Source organism: Stegostoma tigrinum, chromosome 35, assembly GCF_030684315.1.
Source record: "Stegostoma tigrinum isolate sSteTig4 chromosome 35, sSteTig4.hap1, whole genome shotgun sequence".
NCBI classification, from domain to species: Eukaryota; Metazoa; Chordata; class Chondrichthyes; order Orectolobiformes; family Stegostomatidae; genus Stegostoma; species Stegostoma tigrinum.
In genome coordinates, this window is record NC_081388.1 from 7,158,777 (window position 1) to 7,186,016 (window position 27,240).

The window sequence follows — 27,240 nt, forward strand, 5'->3', positions numbered from 1 at the left end:
GCAGGCCACTCAGCCCTTTTTTCCTATTCTGTTTTTTCTATAATATCATGGCTGATGTCTTTCTGTTCCAAATTCCACACACTCATCAATCCTAATAACTTCAGATTCTCTGCCTAACCTGAATCTATCCATCTTTGCCTTAAAAATATTCAATAATCCCACTCTGCTATAGCATAAGGTCACAGCTGATGTGTTTGTGTTCTCACACTCCAATCAATCCTAATAACTTCAGTTTCACTGCCAAACATGGATCTTTCCACCTCTGCCTTAAAAATATTCAATGAACTCACCTCCAATGGCATCTGAGGCAGAGAGCTCTAAATTGACACAACCCTGAGAGAAAAGGATTCTCCTCATCTCTGTTCTAAAGGTGAATCTGAATTTTCAGTGTTGCCTGGGTCTGGACTAACGCAGAAGAGGAATATCCACCTTGTCAAGACTATTCAGAAACTTATACACTTCAATCAAGTCACCTCTCATTTTTCTAAACTCCAGTGGAATCAAGCCCAGACTGTCCAATCTTTTTTTCATAAGATAACCTACTCATTCAATGTATCAAGCTAATATCCCTCATTTGAACCACTTCTAGCACATTTAGAACAACAGGAACATAGAAAATAGGAGTAGGAGTTCCTGCTTTTGCCAACACACCCTTTGATCTCCTTTAGCCCTAAGAACTATATCTAACCCCTACCTGAAAACATTCAACATTTTGGCCTCAAACATTTTCTGTGGCAGAAAATTCCACAGGCTCACTACTCTCTTGGTGAAGAAATTTCTCCTCATCTTAGTCCTAAATATCCTATCCTGTATCTTTAGACTGTATCCCTGGATGTGGATTCCCTTGTCATAGGGAACAACTTTCCTGTGTCTACCCTGTCTAGCCCTGTTAGAATTTTATTGGCCGCTAGGAGATCATCCCTCATTCTTCTGAACGCCAACGGATAGAGTTCCAACTGATTCGGTCTCTCTGTCATCCCATGCATCAGTCTGGTAAACATTTGTTGCCTTCCCTCCAGAGCCAGAACGTCCTTCTTCTGATAAAGAAACCAAAATTGCACAGAGTGCTCCAGGTGTGATCTCACAAAAGCCTTGTACAATTGCAGTTAGACATCCCTTCTCCTGTACTCGAATCCTTTCATTGTGAAGATCAACATACCATTTGCCTTCTTTACCGCAGGCTGCACCTGCACGTTTACGTTCAGCATCTGGTGCACAAGGATGCCCAGGTTTTGCTGCACCTTCCCCTTTCCCAATCTATTGCTATCTAGATAATAATCTGCCTTCCTGTTTTTGCTATCAAAGTGGATAACCTCACATATATCCACACTGCACCACATTTGCCCATTCACACAGCTTATCCAAATCACTTTGTTCGAATGTACATCCTCCCTTAAATAAAGGACATTAAAACTGCGCATAGGGTTGTTTAATTTCTCCAGGCATGCCTTGTGAACTTCCTCTACTGCAAGGAATCTATTTTCTCTGCCCAGTGTGTGTTGTGGAACAACACAAGATCGCAGCTGGCAGCTGAGCTATGTCATAGTGACAACTCAGGGCTCACACCGGATAAGCATTAGTAAAGAGCCTGTGACAAATGAGGAAATGTGCCTGATAACTGACTGCTCAGCAACCCCTCCTCTCACTGCACTGATTGCTGTTTCCCTTCTCCAAACATTCGACTCCATGCTACACACATTGTAAGAAAGAGCACCTCATTTTAATTAAAAAACAAAATATTTCAGATATTGGATATCTGAAATAAAAACAGAAAATCTGGAAAGACACAGTAGGTCCAGCAGCATCTGCAGAGAGAGAAACAGAGTTAACATTTTGAATCAACTCTTCTTTGGAACTCTTCATACTGCTCACAAAACGTTAACGGCATTCCTTTTTACCTAAACTTTGAGTTCCAGGTTGTAATCAGAACGCAGAAGTCTGGCAAAGCCAATATTAGCACCAGTACTTCCATTTGTTTCAATGTCTTAAACCTGGTATATAATAGGAACACTGGAACAGCAAAAGACTATTCATTCCATTGAGCCCACTTCACCATTCAGGCCGATTACAGTCTATCTGCACCTTAACTCCATTTATCTGCCACATCATTTTTCTTAATTCCTTCATTTTACAACAATCTAGTGATTTCAGTCCAGAAAACAATTGCTTGCCAATATCTATAATACCTCTGGTGTTGTTTTGCTGTGAAAGAATATGTATAGAACAGCTGAGATAAGCAGAACATTAATTTTATTTAGAAAACATCTCAATGCAGTGTCATCTTGCCAACAGGATACAGGAGGTTGGGGTGGGGGGGGGGGGGGTGGGGGCGGCAACATCATGTATATTTATTCATTCACAGTATATGGGCATTGCTGGCTAGATCAGCACTTTATTTCCCATCTCTAATTGCCCAGAGGGCAGTTAGGAGTCAACCATATTGCTGTGGTCTGGAGTCACATGTAGGCTGGAGGGGACAACAGTTTCCGTCTCTAAAGGGCACTAGTGAACCAGAGGACTTTTCCTGACAATTAATGGCTGTTTCATGGTCACCACTGACTTTCATTTCCAGGTTTTTATTGAATTCAAATTCCATTATCTGCCATGGCAGGATTCAAACCTGAGTCCCAGAGCATCATCTTGTCTTTGGATTAATAGTCCAGCAAATATACCACAAGACCATTGCCTCCCCTTTAACAATACATTACTTCCTGTGATGGCAATACTATCTTATTCGCATGGCAAAAAGACAGGCTTAATCCCCTATAATGTGCTAAAATCATCTCTCCACTCTTACAGGAGATCATTAATGGACTTTATTCAAATATAAGGGATGGTAAGTTCCTGGAAACCTGCAGATGTAGGCTCTAGTTCCATGTGACTGGACATCACCATTCATATGCACTTCCTCAGTAGCTATCCCTGCTGTAAAGGAATAATGAATCCTTTACTCCACAAATCTATCACCTTTAAGGTTTTGGAGTGGTTTGTAGCTCGGGTTGTGGATCCAATCTCAACGGACCCCAGAGTTTAAACACCAGGCGGGAAAACACACCAACATTTTATTGGAGGTTGCACTGAGGAAGTTACCAAGCACAGTAACGAAACGTCTGCGCAACAAGAAACCAGCTCGGCAAGCCAACCAACCTCAATTATCACCTTTACGGATGAGCAAATTCCAATTCAAAACCCTTTGTATGAAAAGGTGCTTCCTGATTCACTTGAGAACTGATTGATTCATAATTTCAATTCTGTATGCCTTCATTTCTAATTCCCAACCAGAGAAAATAGTTTATCCATACTTATCCTATCAAATTTCTTCAACATTGTAAACACCTCAATCAAAACACACAGGTAATTGTCAAGAAACCTAAAAATGGAATGCAGAGCCTTCTACAGGCATGTCAAAAAGGAAAAGATTAGCAAGGAAAAATGGGAATCCTTTACAGGAGACTGTATCATAAACTTATAATTGGAAATAGTTGCAGAGAAGGAAAATTAGGACTTTGTTACTGTCTTTAAGGAAAAAAGACACGATGTATGCCTGAAATAATTAAGATCCAAAGGTCTAGTCAAAGTTGGGAGTTGAAAGAAAATTGCATTGGTGAAGAAGTAGTAATGCAGACATTAGTGAGACACTTTGGAAGATTCCTAGGGCCCAGTAACCGTCATCCTAGGGTCTGAAAAGAGAAGGCTATAGAGATAATAGTTGCACTGGTGATCATCTTTTTAAAATTCATTTTATTCTATAGAAATGCCTGCAGATAGGAAGGTTACAAAAGCAACCCTGTTGTTTTAGAAAGAAGGTGGAGACAGCACAGGGAATTACAGACATATTAACCTGACTGCAGTAATAGGGATGTGATTATGGGATATTTTGATTATAACTGCCTGATTGGGATGAAACGACACGAATTTATGAAAGGCAAACCATGTTTGACAACCCTGGGAGATTTCTGAGGACAGTTCTTGCAGAGTCAATGAGGAGGAACCAGTGAATGTGGTGGATTTGGATTTTCAGAAAGCTTTTGATTAAGGCCCTACAGAAGGTTATTAAACAAAATCAAAGTGCAGGCAATTGGGGGTAATATATTGATTTGGATTGAGAATCGGTCAGTATCAGACAGACAGAAAGACAGATGCACAGATATAAAGTAAAAATTATGAATAAATGGCTCAAAAGGTTTAGGTTTGTTGCCACGGGTACTCATGTACAAAAGTACAGGACTGTAGTGAAAGATTTACAATGTCACCACACATGGCATAATTTTTAGATTATAAAGTACCTAGGTACAAATCTTAGGTACAAAAATAGAGGCATAAAGAAAAAATGTTACATTTATTCATAGGATAAGTTAGAAAATTAAGAAATAAAGTTTAAAAGATAAACATCAGTCTTTCTATAAGGGGCCTGCAGTAGATCAATGCAGGGAGCCCATTCTTGTGTTAACAGGTTGTGACCAGTGGGATATTGCATGGGTCAGTATCATAGAATAGAATCAAAGAATCCCTACAGTGTAGAAGCAGGCTATTTGGCCCACAAGCCCACAATGACCTTCCAAACAGCATCCCACCCTGACCTATTCCATCCTGCAATTTCCCATGGCCAATCCACCTAGTGTACACATCCCTAGACACTATGGGCAATTTAGTATGATGAATTCACCTGAGTCCCAACTGTTCACAATCTATAACAATTGGACATCATGGGCAATTGAAATATTTCAAATTTATAGGTGTTATAAAACATGGTGGGGATGTGAGGGGTTGTAAAGCGGTTTTAAGGTAGGTTGAGTGAGTGGGCAACACAGTGATAGATGAAATATAATGTGGTTAAAATGGGAGATTATCCACTTTGGAAGGAAAAAATGAAGATGCAGAGAATTTCTTGAATGGTAAGAAATTGAAAAGTTTTGATGTCCAAAGAGACCTGAATATCCTGGTTTCCAAGTCACATAAAGCCAGCATGAAGATGCAGCAAGCAACTCAGAAAGCAAATGGTATTTTTGTTTTTATGCAAGAGGCTTTCAGTATGGGAGCAATGAATAATGTATGACTCTTTATCGCACGAAGACAAAAAAATCTGCAAAAGGAAAGCTAGTCTAATGGCAATCGTGTAACCATTTGTAGATCATTGTGAAAACCCACTTGACTCACTAATATCCTTCGTGGAATCAACTGTGGTATCAAATGGTATTTACTCAATAATAGCCCCGTCATTGATGTTCAGTTTGGGTTCTGTTAGTGTTCCACTTAACACCTGACCTCATTACAGCCTTCACTAAGCATGGACAAACAGGTGAATTCCAGAGGTGAGGTGAGAGTGACAGCTCTTGGCATCAAGGCCACAGTCAACCCAGTATGGTATCAAGGAATTCTTTCAGTAAAACTGGTATCAATGGGAATCAAGGGAAAACTCTCTGTGGTTGGAGTCCTACCAGGCACATAGGAAGGTGGTTGAGGTTGTCGGAGGTTAATCATCTCAGGGTAGTGGCCTAGGCTCAACCATTTTTAACTGTGGGGAAAGATTTAAAAAAGGACCTCAGGGGCAATGTTTTCACACAGAGGGTAGTGCAAGTTTGGAATGAGCCACCAAAGGAAGGAATTACAACTTCAGGGTAATGAAACCTCTGCAAACTAACAAACCAGCTAAGAAAGCAAACCAACCACAACATCCACAACCCAAGTTACAAATCTACTCAAGAACTTTAGACAATTACAACATTTAAAAGGTATCTGGGTGGGTATATGAACAGTAAAGGTTTAATGGATAGGGGCCAAATAAGACTAGATTCATTTAGGTAAACTGGTCAGCATTGGTGAGTTGGACTGAAGGGTCAGTTTCCATCCTGTGCAACTCTATACCTCTATGCTGCATCAATGATCTTTCCTCCATCGTAAGGCTGGGATGTTCGCTGACAATTACACAATGTTCAGTGCCATTCACGACTCTTCAGACACTTAAGCAGACCCATGTCCATGACTTCTACAACATTTGGTTTTAAGCTGATAACGGCAGGTAATATCTACATCACGCAAGTGCCAACCAAAGACCACCTCCAACTACAGAGAATCTAATCATTGCCCCTTGACGTAAGGTGATATTACCATCTCTGAAACCTCCACTGCCAACATCCTGGGGGGGTACCATTACCTACAAATGGAACTGGACCAGCTGCATAAACATTGTGACGACAAAAGCAGGTCAGAGGATGGGAATTCTGCACGAGCAACTCGCCTCCTGACTCCCCAAAGCCTGTGTACCATCTACAAAGCCACAAGCCAGGAGTGGGATGGAATACTCCCCACTTGTCTGGATGGTGAAGCTCCAGCAAAAGTCAACAAAAGTTCAACACCATTCAGGACAAAGCATTTATTGGTAGTCCTTTCACAAACATCCACTCCCTCTACCACTGACACTCAGTAGCAGCAATATGCACCTATGCGTCTAGAAAACGCATGTCAGAAATTCAGCAAAGATCCTTAGCACCTTTTAAACATCCAGAAGGACGAGGGCAGCAGGTACATTGGAACTCCACCACCTTCAAGTTCCCCTTCGAGCCACTCACCATCCTAGCTTGGAAATGTATCTTTCAGCATTCACTAGGTCAAATTCTGGGAATTCTGGCCCTAAGGGTATTGTAGATGTCCCTCCAGCACATGGACTGCAGCAGTTCCAGAAGACAGCTCACCTTGATCATCTCAAGGGCAACTAGGGATGGGCAATAAATGCTAGCTGGTCAGCAATGCGCACAATCCGTGAATGTAAACACATTGCTGGTCTTGTCGATGTCATCTACATCCTGTTAAAGGATAAAAGCAAATTAGATGCATTATGTTAGCCATCCAATCTTACGCCATTACAAACTACTTTAATAACTAATTAAAAACATTTTGTTTTGTTCCTGCTACATTTTTCTTCAAATTCCATTACAATGAGCAAAAATAATCTGTCTGGACCAGGGCTTTTATTCTCTGTTGTTGATTAGTTTGATTAGTTTATTTAATATATAACAGATCTTTAATTAAGTGCAGTTCTCTCATTTCTGATTGCATCAACTCATTTCGCCTTGCGAAAAATTCTGATACAAATCAAAAAGATCCTAGACTATTACTCAAATGAGATAATTTTGGGTGCATTTATACCCCACCCAAAAACCAGATTATTCACTCATTGCTGCTTGCTGTTTTTGGGAGCTTGCTTTGCTCCCATGTTGAATAAACATTAATGTTTTTCTTAAGCCGGCTGTACAGGTTTTCAAGGTAAACTCCAGCAAAAGCACATTTCATGGACTGGACAATTGTGTCGGGACAGGCAAAAGCACCTCTACCCCCCACCAGCTGTTGTCTCAACTGTCAATAGCCAGCAATTCAGGGCAGGACAAAAAGTGAACACTACATGGACCCTCTGAATCTCTCCTTGAATCATGGCAGCACTAACATTGGTGGCGAGCTATTCTCAGTGACCAAAGTTTTAAAATGGCAACAACTTCTCCATCAAGCTACATTTGAGTCCAAACACCTTAACAATGAGGAAGGATGGTGCCACAGGAAGGAACAAAATGGAAGCAAGTCCAAACTCTAGTTCCCATCACCACCCAAGATATCTGGCCCTGTGTACCCAAAGGCCTGGAGGTCAGGAATCGGCTCCTGTTCAGTCACGTGAAGCTCTGCAGTAGAAACGTAGAACACAAAACAGTATAGCACAGGAACAGGCTCTTTGACCCACAATGTTGTACCAAGCATGGCACTAAGTTAAACTAAGCCCTTCTGCCTGCCCATGGTCCATATCTATCCATTCCTTGCTTATTCATGTGCTTATCTAAAAGCCCCTTAAATGCTACCATCATATCTGCCTCTACCGCTACCTCTGACAGTGTATTCCAGGTACCTAATACCCTGTGTTTAAAAAAATCTTGCCCCTCATATTTCCTTTGAGCTCTCCCCTCTCTCCTTAAACGCAAGCCCCCTAGTATTAAGTCAGAAGTCGCACGACACCAGGTTATAGTCCAACAGGTTTATTTGAAACCATGTGATTTTGTGTGATTTTTGACTTTGCCCACCTCAGACCAACACCGGCACCTTCACTTCCTCGAGTACTAGTCACGGTGCAGCCCGGAGTTCAGAGGTTAGCCCCAAATCGAGGGACAAATTTCAACATTGACCAATGGCATTGTGTGTGTCACTGGACGAAAAGAACTTTTAGATGTCCAGAAGCTGTGTGGGACAGCAAAAAAAAGGGCAATAAATCACGTACCCCAGCCAGATGAAAATCTATCCATACTTTCATTTTTTTTGCCGGGTTGTCGTGGCGTCACAGCGATCTACAGACAAAGGCCCTTCAGCACATCATGTCCGTGGTGGTCAAAACAACAACCCAACTGTCCCATTTTCCAGCAGGTTCCCCAAAGTCTTGTGAGCCTTAGCATCTCAAGTGCACATCTAAATACTTCCTCAATGTTATGAGGATTTTTGTCTCTACCACCCTTACAGACAGTGTCTTCTACATTCCTGAGTCCTTTTCATATGAACACAACACAGTAAGGACTCCTGTGGTGCAGTGGCCAACCGGCCTAGGTTCGAGTCCTCTCTGCTCCAAAAGGTGTGTAATTATATCTCTGACCAGGTTGAATGGAAAATATTGACAAACAACATATAAACGCTTGTGTCGCAAAATGCAGCAGAACTCTCTCAACCTTCCTCGTGTTTTAGCTCTGGCCCCTGACGGTATATTAATTATGTATTCAAAAGTAATGGAGAATCAGTTCTGGGCTCAGCAGCAGGTTATAAATAGTGGCTGGTTCCCAGCCAGCCGCTTACATGGATTGTGAAGCACTGATGAGATTACGCGGTTGAAAAGTGGAGAGCTTTCTCACGGGCACCCGTTCCTGATTGATGGTGCTTAGCCGAAGGATTATTTTCAAACCACATTTCTTTTCAGAATACAAGTGGGTGCACAGGAGGTGGCTGGCTCTGTCAACACGGCATTCCTCCAGGCAATCAGATCACTTACCTATGTACGGAAGTGGAAGGGACAAACAGCAGTAGTCACAAAAGTTAGGAATGGATTACACAGGTCCATAAAGGGGTTTGGCTTGGGCTTATTGTGTTGCGCTCCTGTCTCCAATTAAGTTGGGCGAATATATTTCAAAACCCACTCATCGTATCACCCCAGTGTACCGCCAAGGGTGTACAATGTGACAAGTGAGAGTGACAATCCAACTTTGCAAAAAAGGTTAAATATTAGAAATCAAAAATGAAGAAGCAGACACTGAACTGAGTTCAGGTCTAAAGGAGAATCGTATTTTTGTTTTAACCACACCTGCTGAATTACTGAAGCATTCTCTGTTCTGGTCCTTCAGCCAGAGGGTGGTGACTCCACGGAACTTATTGCTACAGAAAGCTAAGTCATCAAGTGTACTTGAGACAGAGACAGGTTGGTTGGTTAGCCGATCAAAGGTTATGGCAAGAACAGGTTTGAAAAATGTATCAGCCATGACTGAATGGCACAGCAGACTCAATAGGCCTAATGGCTCAATTCAGATCCTATTTCTTAAGGCCTCGTCTACACTCTTGGGCGATGGAGTAGGCAATGGTGTAGTGCTAATATCACTGGGCTAATTACACAGATATCCAGACTAGTGTTCTGGGGTGTGGGGTTGAGTCCCACCATAGCCAATGGTAAACTCTGAATTCACTAAAAATCTAAACTTATAAAGCTAGTCTAATTGTTATCAAAACCCATCTGGATCACAAATGTGCTTTCGGGAAAAAAATCTTCCATACTTGCCCAATCTGGTCTACATGTGATTCCAGATTCACAGCAATGTGGTTGACTCTTAATTGCCCTCAGAAATGGCCGAGACGGTCACTGTGCTCAACGACAATTGGTACTGGCCTTGTCAGTGACATCCTATAGAAGTTTTTAAAGACAGCGAAAAAGATCACAAAGCCCTCTTTACAGGGAGCAGACTGCTCTTTATCAGCATCACTAAAGATAGAAATAATTTGGGACTCCTGCTGCATGCATCACAAAAAGTTAGTGTCCAAGTTCAGTGGGTAATAATGCTAATAATCCCTTCAAGCCCACACCACCTTTCAATTTGATCATGGTTGATCATACAATTTCAATATTCCACTCAATTTCTCTCCATACCCTTTGATCCCTTTAGCTGCAAAGGGACATACCCAGCTCCCTCTTGAATAAAACTAACAAATTGGCCCCAACAGGTTCCGGTGGGAGAGAATTCTACAGATTCACAATTCCTTGAGAGAAGAAATTCTTCGTCATCTCAGTCCTGAATGGCTTACTCCTTTTTCTTATACTATGATATCTAGTTCTGGAGAGTAGGGTTGGGGTTAAAATCAAATCAGCCATGATCTTATTGAATGGTGAAACAGGCTCGAAAGGCTGGCTGGTCTACTTGTGTCCCTTGTTCATATGCTCGTATGCAAAAGTCGACCCCCTATTTTTGGATAAAAAAGCCCTTTATATTTCATACATCTCACATACAAGTCAACACTGCCTAAAATGTCCACATACTTTGTGTTTATCACTTGCTCACAGTGGAAGTGAAATCCATCTTGCACGTAGATGGAACCACAGGATAGCACCTCAGTGAAAGCAACGGCTCCTTGTACCTGTGTTTGCCAATATACAATGTTTAGACAATCATCAACTGGTCTAACAAGGATGAACACAGCAGGCCAGGCAGCACCAGAGGAGCAGGAAGGCTGATGTTCTGGATCTGGACCCTTCTTCAGAAATGGGGGAGGGGAAGGGGGCTCTGAAATAAATAGAGAGCGGGGGGAGGCGGTGATGGAAGGTAGATAGTAGAGCAGATAGGTAGAGAGAAGACAGACAGGTCAAGGAGGCAGGGATGGAGCCAGTAAAGGTGAGCCCAGGAAGAGAGTTGGGATGGGGGAGCGGATAGGTGGAAGAAAAGACAGGATGGCAGTATCAACTTGTTTGCACTGCAATTCCAACCTCCAAGACAGTAACAAAGCATCAAAAAGTAGTCGCAGATACATAGCCCTGGAGAAAGTGAAAAGTTGTTGAGATCACAGGGCAGACAAATAATTGGGCAGCAGTGAAAGCATTAAAAATATCAGACAGGAATACTGGCAATTGGAGGAAGCTCTCTGCACGGTTTGGGCAGCAGCCTCAAAACAAAGAAGGGAACCAAGAAAATCGCAGTGTGTTGCCATGGTTAGAGAATGAAGTTGCATAATGGAAATAACCAGAACAGACTCCTAGCTTCTTGAATGAGGATTTATCCAAATCTTCGCCTTGGAGCAAAACAAAAATAGGTATTTAGAGATTTCCTAGCTGGCCCTGGATGGCAGAGCAGGTTAAGGTTTGGAGAGGGTTGGTTAGCTCAGTTGGCTGGACGGCTGGTGAGTAATGACAACAATATGGGCTCAATGCTCCCACTGTCTGCAGTTGCCATGAGGAGCTTTCCTTCTCAATATCTCGCCTAATCTAAGGCATGATGACCTCAGGTTAAACCACCACCAGTCCTCACCAAGAAACTCACTGAGTGTGAGCGACTCCGCCAACTTTACCTTTTATTTTTATCAGAATAGGAATAGAAAACATTTTCTACTGTGACAAAAGATCTAGATTTCACATAACCTCAATAACGTCAATAATATAAATACTTTTTGGCTGCTTCTTGCAGTGGAGTCGGTGGGAGCAGTCTCTGGCTTGATGTTGCTGATCAGTGAGGTTATGAGATAATGGGAGACAGTGGAACTTAACCGTGAAAATCTTCTACCCATGTATAAATAAACCCAAATGTTTGCTCAACATTTAGGGAGAAAGAGTGGATAATACTTTCCTCAGTAGGAGTAGATGAAAAGAACTAGAAAGTTCTACCGCAAGTTACAACAGTTCTAGAGATTTCCTGAGAGCGAAGAGTCTTCATACTTGGATCACATACACACTCGAATGCCTGAAAATGCCGAATTGGATGTGGCAGGAATCCATGCACATCAGTAGCATTCCCAGTTCGTTCTTCTCGTCTGTGTTGAGTCATTGACTTATATAGCATGTCTTTTGACTAATGAGTGGCTCCTCGCTACACAAATCCAACTCTAATTTTGGGGACAGACTGACCACTAATATACACTACAAAGTCACCAACTCCCACAGCTACCTGCTCCCTGCTACCTCGCACCTTGCTTCCTGTAAAGACTCCGTCCCGTTCTCCCAGTTTCCTCCATCTCCATCGCATATGTTCTGATGAGGCCAACTTCGACAAGGGAGCCTCTGAAATGTCCACCTTCTTCCTCAATCAAGAATACCCCAGCACAGTTGTCAACAGAGCTCTTGACTGGGTCTGACCTATCTCCCACACTTCTGCCTTCACCCAGTCTTCCTCTCTGCAATAGCGATAGGTTTCCCCTTGTCCCTACCTACCATCCCATCAGCAACCACATTCAGAAGACCATCAGATGCCACTTCTGCCACCTTCAGCAAGATGCCACTACCAGCCACATATTCCCTCGTCTCCCCTCGCCTGCCTTCTGCATAGACCGTTTCCTCCATGACACCCTAGTCCACTCTTCCTTCACACCCCGGCACCATCCTCTGAAACCACCGAAGGTGTAACACCTGTCCATTTACTTCCTACCTCCTCAGTATCCAATGGCCCAAATGTACCCTCCAGGTGAAGCAACATTTAATCTGCACTTCCCACTATCTAGTCTACAGCATTTGCTGCTCACAGTGTGGTCTCCTCTACACTGGGGAACCAAAGGGCAGACTGGGGGACCGCTTCACAGAGCACCTGCGTTCTGCCTGCGAAAAAGACCCAGAGCTTCACATCACTTTAACACATCATCCTGTTCCCTACTATCTCTGTCTCAGGCTTGCTTCAGTGTTCCGGCGAAGTTCAGCACAAGCTGGAAGAACAACACCTCCGTTTCTGCTTGGGGACCCTGCAGCCCTCTGGACTCAATATGGAGTTCAATAATTTTAGGGCCTCAACTCTCCCATGTCTTAGGCCCAACCCCAAACACCAGGTCTTGTTATCACATATTCTGCCATTACACATCACATATTCTGCCATTACACATCACATATTGTTAGCCACAAACAGTCTCCATTAATGGCTATTCACCTTTTCTGCCAGATCATTATCCACTCTTTCATCTGTCTGACTGATCTTATTTCTCTTTGGGCTCCATCCCCACCTATCATTTATTTCATAACCGCTCCCCCCACCTTATCTTCTACACATAAACCGACATTTTCCTAGCTACCATCAGTTCTGAGGAAGGGTCACCGGACACCAAAATATTATCTCTGATTTCTCTTCACAGATGCTGGCACACCTGCTGAGCTTTTCCATCAACATCGCTTTTTTGTTTCTAGTTGTGTGTCATTCAAAAGCTCAGTCACTCTGGTTTTGATTGAATCGAGTAACTTATCTTTGTGCACTGTGCCTGATTGATTAAACCTGGGTGTTGACTCAGAGCAAAGTAAATAGACACCACAGAAACTCAGAACTGAAGTGCAGTATGCAGTGTCTAAAAGTCTATAAATAAAGTTCCTGCACACTTAGAACTAGTGCCTTTTCTGCTGTGCTCCAATGAAGGTCAAAGATATACAGCAAATTCCACTGCACCATTCCCTTTCCCTGTAATTTTCTTCACTTCCGACTGTTACCTTTTAAAAGATGAGAAAACTTCTGCTTCAAACACATCAGATGGTTTCTAATAACCTCCTGCACAGATAACAGAAAACGCTGGCAAGTCACAGTGAACAGAAAGTTAAACAGATTTTTCGTTCAGATGGACACTGTGTGCCGGAGGCACTTCGAGCATTTATTTTTCTCATTTCCAACTTAGGTGGATCCTCTTTCATCTTCAAGCACTTTCTGTATCTGTGTGTATGTTAGAGAGAGACAGAGTGGTGGGCAGGTGTGAGAATGAGTGCTGAAAATTTCAATTATTTTTAAAGAGTTCCATAAGGTGATTTGATAAAAATAGTCTTGGGGGTGTTGGGTGGGGGGATTGACAGTGTGTGGCAGGGGGTAACATCCCTACTTCCAGGCCAGAAGTGGCAGGTTCAGGTCCGACACCAGGACTTGTGGCCAAACAGGTTGATAGGCTGTAAATCCTTCTGATTGACCTGACACAGAGAGTGTGAGAGCCTCCAGCTCAGTCATCCTGTGGGAAGATAATGACAAACCATGGCAGCACACTAACTAAAAGCTCATTAAGATCAATCCAGTGGGAGTCCATGGATCAACCAATGGAATCAAAGGTGGTCAAAAAGGTGAGAAAACAGTTTTTATATGTTAATCATACTGAACTTGAGTCATTGCAATTGTAGATGCTGCTTTATGTAGGTAATTGCGAAAAATGACAGTAACAGCAGAACGTGGTTCGTCCACTCCTTCCTCTTTTCTTTTTTTTCCCCCCCTTACTTAGTTGTGGTTCTCTTTTCTACTTACTCACCTTCTAGAGAGAGCTCGATTGTGGAGGAAGCAGCAGCAACAGTGTTGTGGCTTTGTCTGGTTTGCGACTGGGAGCCCAGAATAGACAGCAAGCTCAATGCAGCAGTGAGAAGCTCCCTGGCATCAGTCATGTTGACAGCAGGCAGCCCAAGGTCTCCCAGAGAATGGGCCAAAGTGGAGGAGATTGAGACCCTGTCGGAACTGCGAGCTCAGCACGACTAAGCACTAAACAAAGACTGTAGAACTTTACACTTTATTCCTTTATTTTTCTGCTTAATACTAAGAAAGACTGTAATGTTTAACTTTTAACCTTTTTTTATCTCTATTTTGTACTGAATTACCTTCGTATCTAAGATGGTGCCAGTAATGCAACATTGTACACTTTTCACTGTACTACTGTACTTGAGTACACATTACAATAAAATCTAATTCTAAATAAATCTATGCAGTGAGCACCTCGCTGTCTTTTTGTTACCCTATTTCTCTCATAAGCGACTTTATTTAACACAATGACGTTTTAGCGCATCATTAATTATTTCCCTTGTAATTTGCAGGTCAAACTAAACTCCAAGCTGGAGAATATGACAGTGAGACTTACAGAAGGCCAGGCACCTGAGGATATGAGTAACAATTGCGTGCACTAATTTAGTGCCACAAACTTACGGAAAATTAAATCTGAAGGCACACTCCAGATGTATAAAAACAAAATTAGGTCCTAAGACCAAGAAGGAGACAATTAGCAGTTTGATAGTTCAGAATTTGAATGAACACTCATTTCATCAAAGCTCTTTGTCTTACACTCAGGTATTTCTTGTGAACAATTTGATGAGTACACAATGAAAAGCTTCAAAAACAATTATGCCTTTTTACAGTAATACCTGAAGAGACAACAGCTCAAAGTTTCCTGTAAATTTCAAATGCAACTGCAGCATAACATCAGTGGGGAGGCAATGGCCTGCTGGTACAATTGCTGGGCTGTTAGTCTAGAGACCCCGGTAATGTTCTGGGGAGGTCTGGGCCCAAAACGTCAGCTTTTGTGGTGCTAAGTTGCTACTTGGCCTGCTGTCTTCATCCAGCGCTATGCTTTGTTATCTCTAATGTTCTGGGGGCCCGGGTTTAATCCCGTCGCAGCAGATGGTGGAATTTGAATCCAATAAAAAAAAAATCTGGAATTCAGAGTCTGATGATGACTGTGAAACCATTGCTGATTGTCAAGAAATGTGGTTCGCTATGTGTCCTTGACAGAAGCTAACTGCTGTTTTTACCTGGTTTGCTCTACACCTGACCCCAGACCCATAGCAATATGGCTGACTCTTATCTGCCTTCTGGGCATCAGGAATGGGTGATAAATTCTGGCCGAGATAGTGATGCCCTCATCTTGTGAATAAATAAAAAAAGACTTCCCTGTCCTTTCTTTCCCCATAAGGGATGTTACGCATAATTCATTGGCACTAAAAGGAATGCAGAGAGTGTTTTCTTGTTTTACTCATAACGGTCACCTTTCAGCAGTTTTTGTTTTGAGAAGACAAATCTTCACTAAGGCTCACACTGCATTTTCTCCATGCATCTTCGAACATTGCGTCAGAATCCGATATAGATAAACAGGAAAAGCTTCCATTTATTTTCACAGAATTACAGCACAGTTCCAGAATGGAAGGAGTCCATTCAGCCTACTGTGTCCCTGATGATGCTCTGTACAACAGCAAGCTGGTGGATTCCACAATTCTCACAGCTCTTGCCCTTGCAGCCCTGAAAATCTTCTCTTTTCAGAAGATGCTGGTCCAATTTTCTTTGGAATGCCACAACTGAATCTACATTCTCCACACACTCAGGCAGCGCACTTGCTACAAGACAAGGATTTTCCTTGTGCTATATTCGCTGGCTCCCTGTCATGGTCTTAAGCGTCAGTACCATCAAAGACTCCTCCCACCCCTGCAATACTTTCTTCCAAACTCCTCTGCCAGGCAGAAGATACAGAAACTTGAATACACAAACCAACAGGTTCAAGAACATCATCTTCTTACCTTTATTAGGCTGCTGAATGCACATCTCTAATTTCAAGTCTAATGTTGACCTTGCTATTGTGCACCTCCTGTGCAGTTGTAACATTTTATGCCGCGCTCTGACCTAGCACCCTATGATCTGTATGTCCTTGTTTGTTTGTGATCTACCTGTGCTGCTCGCAAAACAGAACTTTTCGCTGTATAGGCAGGTCGCCTATGATGTGATAGTTGTGTTCTTGTGTGGCCTTGCACTCGAAAAAAATCACGTTATAGAGAAATTGTTGTAGAAAAATCGCTATACATGTACAGCAGTAAATTCTCGTTATCCAAACAGCGTCCACTATTCATCAATGTGTTACAGCCAATTCATGTTAACGAAGCACGTGTTATTGCAGAACTACCTGTGCTTATGGGCATGTGACAATAACAAATCAAATGGAATAAATCTGATTCCTGACCCACAAGCCAAACGAAACAATTTCCCTCAATTTACTCCCTATTTTGAACACTTCAAACAAATTTGTTCCTAACCTTCTCAACTTGAAGGGGAACGGTCCCAAATTCATCTCTTTATTCACGTAACACAAATCACTCATCCCAGGAACCATCCTGGTAATTCTTTTCTTCAATCTTTCTGAGTTCTTTCGATTATTATCAAAGTGCGATGCCCAGAGCTGAACATGATACTTCGGATGTGGCCCAACCAAAATAATCTCTCTATTTATACTGCCTAACATCTTTATTTTTAAACTCCTTCTTTAATCTGTCTTGCCATCCACACACATTTGTACACAGGTTTCTTTATTTTTGGGCCCTCATTAGAATGGTCCTCTTTATTTTAGACCATTTTCTTTGTTTTTTTGTACCAAAATGAAACACTGCACATCTATGAACCTACTGCACATCTGCCAATGTATCCACTGTTCCCGATGCGGCCTCCTCTACCAACCTAGTGGAGGCGTGGGGACTATTTTGTGGAACACCTACACTCGGTTCGCGACAAACGACTGCGCCCCCCAATCGCGAACCATTTCAACTCCCCCTCCCACTCCTTAGACGACATGTCCATCCTGGGCCTCCTGCAGTGCCACAATGATGTCACCTGAAGGTTGGAGGAACAGCACCTCATATTCCGCTTGGAAACCCTGAAGGCCAATGGTATCGATGTGGGCTTCACAAGCTTCAAAATCTCCCCTCCCCCTAACACATCCCAAAACCAGCCCAGCTCGTCCTCACCTCCCTGACCTGTCCTTCCTCCCACATAACCCCTCCTCTCACCTCAAGCCCCACTCCCATCTACTGACCAGCCTCATTCCTCCTCCTTGACCCATCTGTCTTCCCTGGACTGGCCTATCCCCTCCCCAACTCCCCACCAACACTCACCTTTAGTGGCTCCACACCTGCTTCTTTGACCTGTCTGTGTCCTCTCCACCTATCTTCTCCTTTATCCATCTTCTATCCACCTCCCCCTTTCTCACTATTTATTCCAGAGTCCCCTTCACCACCCCCAGCCCCATTTCGGAGGAAGGGTCCAGACCCAAAACATCAGCTTTCCCGCTCCTCAGCTGCTGCTTGGCCTGCTGTGCTCATCCAGCTCTTCACCTTGTTATCCCAGCTTAGAGTTGGCTGTTTAACTTTTTGAATCTGTTTTGAATCTGCCCTGACACTCAAATCATGGCTAACTTAATTGTGACCTAAATTCCATATTCCCGTTTATCCCAAGAATCTTTCAACCCCTTTCTTAGCAAAAATCTATCCACCTCTGCCTTAAAAATCTTGAAAGACTTTGCGTCTACTAGTATTTGGGGTTAAGAATTCCAAATACTTACAATTCCCTGATGTAAATTATTTCTTGTCAACTCAGACCTAAAAGGATGGCCTATTGTTAAACCAGGTCCTCTAGCCCTGGACTCGCAGGCAAGAGCAAACATGTTTCCTACGTTCACTTTGTCATATCCTTATAAACCTCGTAAATCACATCACCTCTTGGTCTTCTGAACTCCTGGGAAAACAAGCCTACTCAGCCTTTCCTCCAGTAATCTACCTCCAATACATTCACATCCTCCGCTAAATAAGGAGATCAAAACTGTACGCAGTATTCAAGATGTAGTCGCACAAAGGTCCTGCATAACTGAAGCAGAATGTTCTTAATGCAGAACTTGACCCATAACATTAACTCTGCTTTCTCTCCCCATAGATGCTGCTCAACCGGTTGAGTTTCTTCAGTAAGTTCTGGTTTTGTTTTGCACTTCATCATTTTATTTTCAACAGGGTTGACATTTTGACCCAGGCATGGGTCTTCTTCAGAACATTCTGAAGAAGGGTCACTGGATCCGAAACATTAACTCTGCTTTCTCTCCACAGATGTTGCCAGGCCTGCTGAGTTTCTCTGGCAATTTCTGTTTTTGTGTTTCAGAGCTCCAGCACCCGCAGTTCTTTGTTTTATTCTTATTTTTATGTTCAATTTTTCTCATAACAAAGATTGATGTCCTTTGCGTTCACGATTACATGCTGTATGTGCAGCTAATCCTTTTATGGCTAATGCACTAAAACAGAGTGCCTGCTGCACTTTAGAACTCTGCAGTCAATTCTCCAGTTAAATAATACAGTACTCTGCTTTGTCATTTACCCCACCAAAGTGAGCAACGTCACATTTTCCCACAGTGTGCTCCATCTGCCAGATTTTTATTCATTCACTGAACCTATCTATGTCAGTCTGTTTCCTGCTTATGTCACCTTCACAACATACTTTTCTACCCAACTTAATGTCATCTGTAAATGTGGCCACCATGCATCCAAATCATTGATATAAGTTGTAAAATGTTCACAGCCCCAGCACAGATCTACGCGGCACCCAATCTATAACATGCTGCCAGTCTGGCAGAGACCCATTCACAATTACTTCCGGTCAAAATAGTGGCGGAGTAGGATACTCCAAGTGGAGCTCATCCACTCCTTCTGTTTCTCTCTCTTTTCTCCCTCTTTGATCTCTTGGTGGGTCCTAGCCTGATCTCCCGGTAGCATAGTGGCTCTCAGCCTAGGCAGCTTATAGTGGGTCCTGACCTGGTGTTGGGTGCTGGGCTTGTTCTGTCAGCGGCGTGGCGGCTTTCAGCCTGGTCTCGTCAGCTCCTGGCAGGTTCCGGCCCGGTCTCTTGGTGATATGTCGGTCAGTCTCTTGGCAGCTGACAGCTGGCCCCATGTGCAAATGGATCATGGCCGAGCATATTCCCAAAGCTCTGGGGGAGATCAGAGACGTAGAAGTTTCAGCAGCAGCAATGGTATCAGCTACCAACACCTGTGGTGGCTCCGAGAACAGACAGCAGAGCCAGATAAGCAGAGGACTCAAAGACTGTTGAGGTGTCAGCTTATTCCTTTATTTTCCTGGTTGAAACTACAAAAGACTTGTAAACCATAACCGATTTCTTTATTTTTCTACTCTTCTGTGAAATAACATTTAACTGTTTAACTCTCGTTTCTCTTACTACTTTGTACCCAAGCATTTTTTGTACCTAGGTACATTGGTAGGGCTACAACACTGACATCTACCAAACAATGTGGATCATCCGTAAAGTGATAGGTGTCATCGATAGTGCTATCATTTGTTTGTCAAGAAATTGATTACTGGCGCTCAGTTTGGGTTCCATTAGCTCCTGACTTCAGTACAGACCTGGTTCAAACACGGACAAAACAGCTAAATTCCAAAAGTGAGGTTATAGTGACTGCCCTTAACATCAAAGCCAAATTTGACCAAGTGTGGCATTAAGGCAAAATTGCAAAGCCAATGGGAATCAGGAAAAAACTCTCTATACTTGGCCAATTAGAAGTTGGTCATGGTTGTTGGAGGTCAGTCATCTCAGCTCCAGGGCATCTGTGCAGGAGTACCTCAGGCTTGTGTCCTACACCCAACCGTCTTCAGCTACTTCATCAATGACCTTCCCTCCATCATACGGTCAGAGGTGGAGATGTTTGGTGATGATTGCACTATTCACTACTCCTTGGAAAGTGAAGCTGTCCATACCCAAATGCAACAAAACCTGGACTACAGGCTTGGCCAGCAGTGATTGCACCACAGAAGTGCCAGGCAACGGCCACATCCAAGAACAAAAAAAACAGAGCCCCAGGTTAATATGAGTTCAAATCTCAACATGCCAGATAGTGAAATTTGAATTTAACGCAAAACTAGAATATAATTCTCATGAGTTAACCACATTACCGTGGGTCTGGAGTCATATGTAGGCTGGGTAAGATTGGCAGATTTTTCTTACGAAAATTCCCACTGGTTAACCATTTTTTCCTTTTGAATAACAATTAATAGCGGTTACAAGGTCGCCGTCAGTGACAATCTGGCAGGGCAATTAAATGAGCCCAAATTCAGATTACACCATCTGTCACAGAGGGATTTGAACTCTTGCTCTCCATGTCTCAGTTACTAGACAGTGACAGTACCGTTATGCTACCAGCTCTTCGTAAATAGACATGTGCATTTCACTAGCCTGTGTAGTCCCCTTTTCAAGTTTATCAGTGTCCTCCTTACCAATTATAACACTTTTTTGTGATGTGCAAATTTTGGAAATCTGCCTTGTGTACCCAAACAACTTCAAAGACAGCACTAGTCCTTGTTAAAATCTCTGGGGAGCCATACTGCATGCCTTCCATTCAACAGAAAAGTACCATTCACCATGACCCTCTGTTTCCCATCAGTCAGCCTTAAACATGTGCATCTATCTGCATAAATTATTGCATCAGAATTTGATCTACATATTATCCGTTAGCTAAAGTTAAAGCAAGACTTGCATTTATAGAGCGCCGGTTCTCAGATTTAGAAGGCTTCAAGGGTAATAAAGTATCAAGAGCATTCATCGTGATTTGGAAATACCGCAGTCAATTTGCTCACAGCAAGCTGTTATGAAGACCAATATCCAAAACAAGCAGATTACCTGTTTCAGGGCAACTGACTCAAGGTTGATTCCAGGCCAACACTGTGAAAGAATTGTGTTGTTGGAGCAGCGGAATGGCGTCCATCTCAAAGGACAGACTGGGCTTTGATTGAACCCATCAACCAGGATACGGTACCTCTGACCGCACGACTCTCCAACAGCATCATTTAGACAGTTACGATGCCAAACAGTTGTGAGTGAAAGAGTTCAGGAGGAATTCAAACAGGGAAAGCATGACATTCTATTCCTGAGGGGTCCAGCCAGTCAGCCCAAACATCAAGGCGCTAATATAGAGCTGGCTCGTATATTACAAGCTGCTTCTCTTGATGACACCTGAACTCACTGAGGAAGGCTGAGGAAGAAAGGATACCTTTCACGAGCTGGTCACCTTTCCATTGCAGGTATCAACATCTCCATTAAAGATTACAATTATGTGTCGCTGCATTCACATTAAAATAAACCAAAGCAGCTGCATTGTCTTGACACTGAGAAATATGTATCTGGCAAACGGAACAGACATGAGTGGGTTTTAAAAGCTTTAAATGTAATGCAATCAATATTAATCTCGCAGCAGGTAAAATGACACTAAACGTCAGGGTCAGCTGAGGTCCAAGTATGACAGAAAATGCTTATTCTCAAACTTCGAATGATCTTTCTGAGTTCACTGCTGACACTAACCAGCTTTGCTTCATTCTTGATTCTCGACAGACCTCATAAAACCAATCTGTTGTACACAAAAAGATGTGTTTTGGTTGCAAACAGGTATATTTCTTTATTCCTTCATAGGATGTATGCACTGCAGTTTCAGCTAACACTGGCTGCCCATTTTGTAGAGATAGTAAGAACTGCTGATGCTGGAGTCAGAAATAACACAGCGTGGAGCCGGAGAGCTGAAAATTTTTCAAAAGAAGGATCCTGACCTAAAATGTCAACTTTCCTACTCCTCTGATGCTGCCTGGCCTGCTGTGTTCCTCCAGCTGCACACTGCCCATTTTGTAGTTGACCTTGAGCTGAATGGCTCGCTCAGCCATTTCAGAGTCAACCCCATTGCTGTGGGTCTGGAGTCACGTGTAGGCCAGCCCAGGTAAGGTCAGCAGATTTACTTTGAAGGACATTAATAAACCAGACAGATTTAATGATGATTGATGGTAGATTTGTACTTATAATTACTTCTAATTCCACATACAGTAATCGAATTCGAATTCTACCAGTTGTCAGTGAGATTTGAATCCCTGTCATCAGAACCTTAACTTCAGCCTCCAGATTGCTATCTCAGTGATCATATGCAAACAAGTTTAGAGAGATGAATGCATGTCTGAAAGACTGGTGTGGGAGAAGTGGTGGCACGGTGTCTCAGTGGTTAACACTGCTGCCTCACAGCACCAGGGACCCGGGTTCAATTACACCCTCAAGTGACTATCCGTGTGGAGCTTGCGCATTCTCCCTGCCTGCGTGGATTTCCTCTGGGTGCTCCGGTTTCCTCCCACAGTCCAAAGATGTGCAGGTAAGGTGGATTGGCCATGCTAAATTGCCAGTTGTGAGCAGGCTAGATGGGTTAGCCATGGTTAACGTATGGTTATGGGAACAGGGCAGGGGAGTGGTTCTGGGTGGGATACTCTTCAGAGGTTCGGTGCGGACTCATGTGGGCCAAATGGCATCTTTCCACACTGTGCGCAGATTCAATGATTCTAAGTTGCATCTGGTTGTAAAGCACTGTCACCAGCACTGGGAAAAGTGGGATCAGTACCGCTGGGAATGTCTTCACACGAACTGTCCTGGGACCAGTATTTGTGTGAATGACGGAACTAGTGAACCACAGTAGTCTTTAAACTACATCTTGGGGAGCAAGGGCCCAAATTTGAGAAGTTATGGTGAATCAAAGCGTGAAGTGAAAGGCAAAGGAAGGAATTAATGTGGAAATGGTAAGCAATAACAGCAAGTGTCAGAGAAAATCAGCAGAGAAGACGAGAGGCTTTTAAAAAAAAAGGACAAAACCTAAGACACTGCATGTAGTATTTGAAATAAAGCAAATGAACCAGTCCTTTATATTGAGATAAAGAAGTATAATCTAGTGGCTTTTGTTGAGACATTGCTTCAGGAAGGCCTAGACTGGGAGCCGAATATTGAAGGATATATATCTCTAAGGAAAGTAGGAAAGGTTGGGAAGCTGGGAAACAGTGGGGGAAAACTGCTTTGTCTGTTAAAGATGGTATTAGCCAAGTAGAGAGGAGTGACCTACCTTCAGGGAAGCAGGATGCAGCAGTCTGGGCAGTGATGACGAATACAAAGACAAGGGGTTAATTGTGGGAGCTGAGGATAACCCCCCCACTAACAGAAATACTTGATAGGGCAGGAGGTCAAGGAAGAAATAATGGGAAGTTGTCAAAAAGGTACAGCAATTATCAGGGAGGATTTTAAGCTAGACTGGAAAAATTAGATGGATAAAAGTAGTTAAGAGGCAAAATTCATTGACTGCTTTTGGGACAGTTTCTGAGACCAGCATGTTATGGAACCAAACAGACAGCATGCTGTACGAGACCTGGTTTTCACCAATGAGATAGGATTAATTCCTGACCTGGCAGTGAAAGCATCCCTGGGTAGCAGCAACCATAATCTGATTGAATTTTACATGCATTTTAAGGTGAATAAGTATGGGTGCAAGATCACTGTTTTGAATTTAAATTTGGTAAATTATGAGGGCATGAAAGTACAGGTAGCCAAAAATGAATTGGTAATTTAGGTTAAGGAATAGATCAATAAAGATGGAATGGAAAATATTTAAGGGAATATTACAGAAAGCATACACCAGACACATTTCAATAAATAAGAACAAGAGATGGACCTGCCACCTGTGGTTAACCAAAGAAGTCAAAGGTAGTGACAAACGTGAAGACGACATATAATTGTGCAAAGATAGATCTGAGGATTGTACAAAATATTAAAAAGCAAAGATTACTAGAAGATTAATAAGGAGGGAAAAATTAGAGTGAAAGAGACAGTTAGCTAAAATGTAAAGACAGGAACAAAATGTTTCTCCACATTTTTCTCTTCCTGTCCCGCAGACCTGACCAGTCCCGCTCCACCAACACCCTCATCCGCCGAGCCGAACTCGTCCTCACCCTCAACAACTTCTCCTTTAATTCCTCCCACTTCTTATAGGCTAAGGGGGTGGCCATGGGCACCCGCATGGGCCCAAGCTATGCCTGCCTCTTTGTAGGTTATGTGGAACAGTCCCTCTTCCGCACCTACAAAGGCCCTAAACCCCACCTCTTCCTGTTACATTGATGACTGTATCGGCACTGCCTCGTGTGCTCAAGAAAAGCTTGAACAGTTCATCCACTTCACCAAAACCTTCCAACCCAACCTCAAGTTCACCCGGATCATCTCCAACACATCCCTCACCTTCCTTGGCCTCTCTGTCTCTATCTCAGGTAACCACCTAGAAACCGATGTTCATTTCAAGCCCACCAACTCCCACAGCGACCGAGATTACACCTCCTTGCACCCACCCTCCTGCAAAAATTCCATCCCCTATTCTCAATTCCTTCACCTCCGCCGCGTCTGCACCCAGGATGAGGTATTCCACTCCCGCACATCCCAAATGTCCCCGTTCTTCAAGGAACGCAACTTTTCCCCCGCGGTGGTGGAGAACGCCCTCGACCATGTCTCCCGCATTTCCTGCAACACATCCCTCACACCTTGCCCCCGCAATAACCGCCAAAAGAAAATTCCCCTAGCCCTCACAGACCACTCCACCAACCTCCGGATACAACGCGTCGTCCTCTGACACTTCCGCCATCTACAATCCGACCACACCACCAAAGACATTTTTCCATCCCCACCCTTGTCTGCTTCCCGGAGGCCACTCTCACCGCGACTCCCTTGTCTGCTCCATACTCCCCTCCAACACCACCACACCCAGCACTTTCCCCTGCAACTGCAGGAAGTGCTACACTTGCCCCCACACCTCCACCCCAGGCCCCAAGATGACTTTCCACATTAAGCAGATGTTCACCTGCACATCCGCCAATGCGGTATACTGCATCCGCTGTATCCATTGTGGCTTTCTCTACATCAGGGAAACAAAGCGGAGGCTTGGGGACCACTTTGCAGAAACACCAAGCTCCATTCGCAATAAACAACGGCATGTCCCAGTCGCGAACCATTTTAACTCCCCTTCCCATTCCTTAGGTGACATGTCCATCCTGGGCCTCTTGCAGTGCCATAATGATGCCACCAGCAGGCTGCAGGAACAGCAACTCATATTCCACTTGGGAACCCGCAGCCCAACGGTATCAATGTGGATTTCACAAGCTTCAAAATCTCCCCTCTCCCCAGTGCATCCCAAAACCCCAGCTTGTCCCCACCTCCCTAACCTGTTCTTCCTCTCACCTATCCCTTCCTCACACCTCAAGCCACACCTCCATTTCCCACCTACTAACCTCATCCCGTCCCTTGACCTGTCTGTCCTCCCCGGACTGACATATCCCCTCCCTACCTCCCCACCTATACTGTCCTCTCCACCTATCTTCTCCTCTATCCATCTTCGGTCCGCCTCCCCCTCTCTCCCGATTTATTTCAGAACCCTCTCCCCATCCCCCTTTTCTGATGAAGGGTCTAGACCCAAAACATCAGCTTTTGTGCTCCTAAGATGCTGCTTGGCCTGCTGTGTTCATCCAGCTCCACACTTAGTTAGCAAAGTAGGTCTGGGTCCAATTGAAACTGAATATGGGATATTAGCAAAGGAGAATAAAGACATTGCAGACAAACTGAACAGATAACTTGCTTCAGTCTTCAATAGAGAGGGTACAGTAACATCCCGCAAATAGCTGAAAATCAGAAATTGAAACAGAGGGAGAAACTTAGGAAAATCACAATTATCGAGTAGGCTGTTGGAATTGCAAGCTGCTAAGTCCTTCAGTCCTGATGCATTTCATCCTCAGGTCTAAAATGAAGTAGGTAACAAAATAGTTGACACATTGGACTCAGGCAATGAGTTTTGGAAAATTAAAACCAATGTCCCTTTACAGGGCAGCTTAATCAGACATAATTAAACTCATTATCAGTTTACTCAAGTCGTCATCTCATGAACTCTAGTCTGGTTTTAGAATGCACCATCTCATTGTTTCCATTCTGAAAAGGACGCAACCTCAGGGTGATGAGAAGTGGAGTGGGCCTGCATTAGGGGTCAGTGAGAACATTATGGTAATATCATGGTGGAATCTAGCATTCTAAATCTCAACGAAATTTTCCATGTTACACTTTAAAACGAGTCTGAGAGATAAAATAAGGTTCCAGATGAACTCAAGACAGATACTGAAACAAATACTTTGCAAGACAAGAAATAGTACGAACTGCAGATGCTGGAGAATCTGTGATGACAAGGTGCAGAGCTGGATGATCACAGCAGGCCAAGCAGCATCAGAGGAGCCTGCTCCTAAGATGCTGCTTGGCCTGCTGTGATCATCCAGCTCTACATCTCTTTGCAAGACAATACTGATAACAAGAGCAAGAGAAAACCTTTTAGGAGCAAATTACTGCAGATCTGGAATCTGTGCTGAAAGCAAAAAATCCTGGATATCAGTGCGGGCCAGGCAGTATCTGTGGAGAGGAAGCAGGCTAACATTTTGAGTCACAAGGAGAGTCTAGACTTGAAACGTTAGCTTGCTTTCTCTCCATGGATGCTGCCTGGTCCGCTGTGATTTCCAGCAGTTTTCGTTGTCAAGAGAAAACTTTTCTTCACTTGTACATTAAGAGAATCGTTCAAATGTTGGGACAAGAAGACCCAGATGATTGTTGCAAGTGGATGCAAGGTAGTTTCAGTGACATGGGATT

At 43.4% G+C, this 27,240-nt stretch overlaps 1 protein-coding gene across 7 annotated transcripts in view; it reads right to left on the reverse strand.

Moving 5' to 3' along the window:
• LOC125447480 (adhesion G protein-coupled receptor L1-like) overlaps positions 1-27,240 on the reverse strand; it is a 518,001-nt gene that overhangs the window by 412,514 nt on the left and 78,247 nt on the right. The gene's annotated exons all lie outside the window — the stretch shown is intronic.